The sequence below is a fragment of the Myotis brandtii genome, unplaced genomic scaffold (genome assembly GCF_000412655.1).
Source record: "Myotis brandtii unplaced genomic scaffold, ASM41265v1 scaffold1112, whole genome shotgun sequence".
NCBI lineage: Eukaryota > Metazoa > Chordata > Mammalia > Chiroptera > Vespertilionidae > Myotis > Myotis brandtii.
The window spans coordinates 394161-399626 of NW_005353800.1; positions in this window are offsets into that span (position 1 = coordinate 394161).

Sequence of the window (5466 nt, forward strand, 5' to 3'; positions counted from 1 at the left end):
CTAAACCCGTGTGCAGGGCCCACCTCCATGGATCCCGAACCTCCGGAGCCCTCGGCCGGGCCTGGTGCGCAGGGTGCCGGCGCGGGAGGCGACTCAGGTACTGCAGGTCCCTGCATGGCGCCGTTTCGGGAGTGAATCCGGGCGAGTCTGCGGACAGGGTCTGGGTTTTCCGGCCCGGCCACCCGCGTCCTGCTGCCCGGCCCGGTTCTGCTAGGATCTTGACTTGTGGCTCGGCTCGCGTTGGGAGCACGTTTCAAGCACATTGCATGAGTTGGGGAGTCCTCCCAGATCCCCGGGACCCCCTGTTACAGGGGAGGGGCCCCTGCAGCTCCCGCCGGGTGGCCGGGGTGTTCCCGTCACCTGGAGACCCGTCACTGAGACCTGCCGCGAACACCGACCGTCCGTGCGCATTTTATAAACATGCAAAAGCTCTTGGCATGTGCTCTGCTGCACGACCTCACTTCGTATCCAGCCCCAGGGAGGACTGAGATAGGTTATAGATGGGGAACCCGAGACCCAGAGCGGTTAGCGGACTTGCTTGGTGTTATCCCGCTAAGAAATAGAGCGCCAAGGTGCCAGTCCAGGCCGCCTGATTGCAGACCTGCCTTTGGACATCCATGCGGGACTGCCGTCATCGCACACTGTCCTTCAGGTAGCGGGGGACCAAGCAGATACCCAGGAAACAAATGGAATGATCGGGTACTGTTTCTCAAGCTTCCCTCATTATTCTTTCTCCACAGACGCCTTAAAAAGACATTTTCCCCTCTAATACCCCCTCCCCATGAAAATTTCTTTTAAGTATATATATATATATTTATTGAGGAAGGGAGAGGGAGAGAGAGAGATAGAAACACCAATGATGAGGGAGAATCATGGATCGGCTGCCTCCTGCACGCCCCCTACTGGGGATCAAGCCTACAACCCGGGCATGTGCCCTTGACTGGACTCGAACCCGGGACCCTTCAGTGCAGCAGTCGCCAACCTTTTGGACCTCAGGGACCACCAGTGGTCCGCAGACCACCGGTTGGGGACCGCTGCTCAGTCCACAGGCTGATGCTCTATCCACTGAGCCAAACCAGCGAGGGCCCCATGAAACTGTAATACCACTGATAGACTGTATCTGCCCTTGTGCTGTGGCCCTTTGGAGGGCCAGAAACCTTTTCAAGTTCTGAGATTTTCCTCCTCCCCTTCCTCTACCCAGAACCCATTTTCACTTCTTTAGGGGCAGTGTGGTCCCCATGTGTCCCAGGATGATATAACAAGTGACAGTGTACAGAATATTGAGAGAATTCCAGTTTGAGCAAAGTTATTATGGACGAATGAATTCATTTGCTCAATAACCATGAAGTACTTTGTTCACGACCATGGAGCAGGAAATGTATGGGAAATCCAGAAGTCCCAGGGTAGGCAGGCAGGGCTAGGGAGGTTGTATGTGGGAATGGAGATTGGAAATGCCCTATGGAGTGTCTGAATCTTGAAGGGTAGATAGACCGACCCGGGAGGAAATTAAAGAAACAGTTTGAACACAGACTTGGAGGAGCTGGAAAAGGGAAGACCTGTGTGGATAGAATTCATGAAATGTGGGCGGAAGGGACTAGTAGAATATAAAACTGGGAAAGATTTTCTGGGGAAAGCCAGATGAGGAGGGCCTGGATTGCGAAGCCAAATCATTGAACTGTAGATAGTAAGAAGAAGAAAAAAGCCCGTGGAAGTTTTTGAGCAGGTGGTGATGACACATTGAGGAATAAGATGGAGACAAGGACATTAATTAGATTGTCTCAGTAGTTTAGGCTGCAGGTAAGTGGATTCTGTACTAACAAGTGAAATGGCAGTGGAAACGCAAAGGAGAGGATTTAAGTCAGGGTCTCCCTCCAACTCCCACCTACAGAAACGTCAGGAATGCAGATGAGCGACATGAACTGGGTGGGGACCCTGGAGAGCTTAGCGGCCCTTTCTTAGCTCCAGCTGATTGTTGCCCTGCTTGAGTGGTCTCCAAAAAAATATGACCAAGAGGTTCGAGAGATCCAACATTGTATATTTGCCTATTTTAAGTGTTGATTTCTAACTTCCATTTTTAAAAAAAGTGTTTCTTTTTAAAAAAAATTTTTTTTATTGATTTCAGAGAGGAAGGAAGAGGGAAAGAGATAGAAACATCAATGATGACAGACTCATTGATCTCGGCTGCCTCCTGCATGCTCCCTACTGGGGATCGAGCCCACAACCCGGGCATGGGCCCTTGACCAGAATGAACCTGGGATCCTTCAGTCCACAGGCCAACACTCTATCCACTGAGCCAAACTGGCTAGTACTAACTTCAGTCGTTTGTGGTAAACACCTAACGTCCATTTTTTAATTAATTAATTTTTTAAAAAATATTTTTATTGATTTCAGAGAGGAAGGGAGAGGGAGAGAGAAATAGAAACATCCATGATGAGAGAGAATCATGGATTGGCTGCCTCCTGCAAGTCCCCCACTGGGAATCGAGCCCACAATGCGGGCTTGTGCCCTTGACCGGAATCGAACCTGGGACCTTTCAGTTTGTGGGCTGACACTCTATCCACTGAGCCAAACCGGCTAGGGACAATGTCCGTTTTTTTAAAGCATATTCTGTGAGCCAATCAAAATATGTCTATGGGCCAAAGGTGGTTAGGACTGAGTTTGCAACCTCTTGTGTAGTGACATAGAATCAAGGGAGAGTGTCAAACAGGGGATGCTCTTTTTGTAAGCTATAAAGGGGGTGAAGGGAATAAGTGCCAACTAAAACCAGTGTTCTTGGCAGTTGGAGATTATAGGTGACTTTCATTTAACATTTATTCCACCGGTATTTGTTGAGCACTTACTAAGCCCAGTAGATAAAACAGGGAACAAAGCAGACAGTACTTTTCTGCGCCCTGGGAGTTTATATTCTGGTGGGTAGACACAGAGAAACAAACAAATGAGTAATATGCCAAGCCTGGCCGGTGTGGCTCAGTAGTTGAGCATCGACCCATGAATCAGAAGGTGACGGTTTGATTCTAGGTTAGGACACATGCCTGGGTTTCCCACTCGAGTCCCAGTTGGGGGCACGCAGGAAGCGGCTGATCAATGATTCTCATCATTGATATTTCTATCTCCCTCTCTCTGAAATCAATAAAAACACATTTTAAAAAAATGACAACAGCCAGCATGACAATAGCTGTCTTGTGTAAATGAATCAAAATTATACGTATTTTTTTGTCAGATCAGCAAAAATATATATTTTTTGGTGTTTCTCCTTGTCTCTCTCTCTCTCAAATCAATAAATTTTTAAAAAGATTTTGTCATTTGTAGTATTCTCTTTAGAAGTTTACTACAAATGATTTTGTCCACTAGTGACAGGCCCTCTTTCAGACTTCCAAATTTTTACTACTCTAAGCAGTGCTGCAGTGAAATCTTTTGATTGTTGCTTTGTGCATATGCGTGAGAGTTTCTCTGGGGTATGAATCTAGGAGTGACATTGCTGGGTTATGGCTATATTTTCAGTGTTACAGCCTGTTGCACATAGCTCACCTGGAGTGGTTGTTCCAATTAATGTTATGCAATTTCATATCCTTGTCATCACTTGGTTTAGTCAGATCTTGGGGAATGCAAGCTGCTTCCAGGCGTTTTTCTCGGCATCCTTTGCCCCCTCCTGGCAGCAAGAAGCACTGCCAGCAGTAGGGATATGCAAACGCGCAGTGCTCTGCTGGGAGCTGGGGGTAGGACATTCACCTCTACGGCAAAAATTCACTTTGAGACCAGAATTTCCCTATTTCCTGAGCTGTCGAGGAATGTGCCATTGGGGAGCTCTCCTAGGGAAGGATTAGACTGGATTGGGGGGAGAAATGAAAATGCAGAATTTTATATGAGGAACAGCTTTCAGGCTGCTTTTGTTTTTGTTTTAAATATATTTTTATTGATATAGAGGAAGGGAGAGAGAGATAGAAACATTAATGATGAGAGAGAATCATGGATCGGCTGCCTCCTGCACAATCCCTACTGGGAATTGAGCTCGCAACCTGGGATGTGCCCTTGACCGGAATCAAACCCGGGACCTTTCAGTCCGCAGGCCGACGCTCTATCCACTGAGCCACCAGCCTGATATCGCAGGACCTCCAGGAATGGTGCGGTCTCCCTTTTGGGACAGAGGCCAGTTAAAGTGCAGACTGTTGGCAATTCACTGTACCTTTCAGTTTTTTTGGGAAAAAATTTAAGGTGAACCTGCTATTTCCTCTTTTTCTTTTTTAATGTATTTTATTGATTTTTTTACAGAGAGGAAGGAAGAGGGATAGAGAGTTAGAAACATCGATGAGAGAGAAACATTGATCAGCTGCCTCCTGCACACCCCCTACTGGAGATGTGCCCGCAATCAAGGTACATGCCCTTGACCGGAATCGAACCTGGGACCTTTTAGTCCACAGGCCAACGCTCTATCCACTGAGCCAGACCAGCTAGGGCTGTGCTTACCATTTAACATCTGATAAGTTATCTCCCAGAGGGTACTTTAGCAAGTAGATTTTTGGCACAGGGAGATTGAAAAAAGACTTGCTCCATCCATTCCACACACCAGCCTGATATCGCAGGACCTCCAGGAATGGTGCGGTCTCCCTTTTGGGACAGAGGCCAGTTAAAGTGCAGACTGTTGGCAATTCACTGTACCTTTCAGTTTTTTTGGGAAAAAATTTAAGGTGAACCTGCTATTTCCTCTTTTTCTTTTTTAATGTATTTTATTGATTTTTTTACAGAGAGGAAGGAAGAGGGATAGAGAGTTAGAAACATCGATGAGAGAGAAACATTGATCAGCTGCCTCCTGCACACCCCCTACTGGAGATGTGCCCGCAATCAAGGTACATGCCCTTGACCGGAATCGAACCTGGGACCTTTTAGTCCACAGGCCAACGCTCTATCCACTGAGCCAAACCAGTTAGGCCTCTTTTCCTTTAGCGCTACATTTTTGACACTTTTTGCCTGTCTTTAAGATTTAGTATTTTATGTCTTGGCTGGGTAGCTCAGTTGGTTAGAGTGTGGTCTTGATAAGCCAAGGTTGTGGTTTAGATCCACGGTCAGGGCACATACAAGAATCAAACAATGAATGCATAAATAAGTGGAACAACAAATCGATGTTTCTCCTTGTCTCTCTCTCTCTCAAATCAATAAATTTTTAAAAAGATTTTGTCATTTGTAGTATTCTCTTTAGAAGTTTACTACAAATGATTTTGTCCACTAGTGACAGGCCCTCTTTCAGACTTCCAAATTTTTACTACTCTAAGCAGTGCTGCAGTGAAATCTTTTGATTGTTGCTTTGTGCATATGCGTGAGAGTTTCTCTGGGGTATGAATCTAGGAGTGACATTGCTGGGTTATGGCTATATTTTCAGTGTTACAGCCTGTTGCACATAGCTCACCTGGAGTGGTTGTTCCAATTAATGTTATGCAATTTCATATCCTTGTCATCACTTGGTTTAGTCAG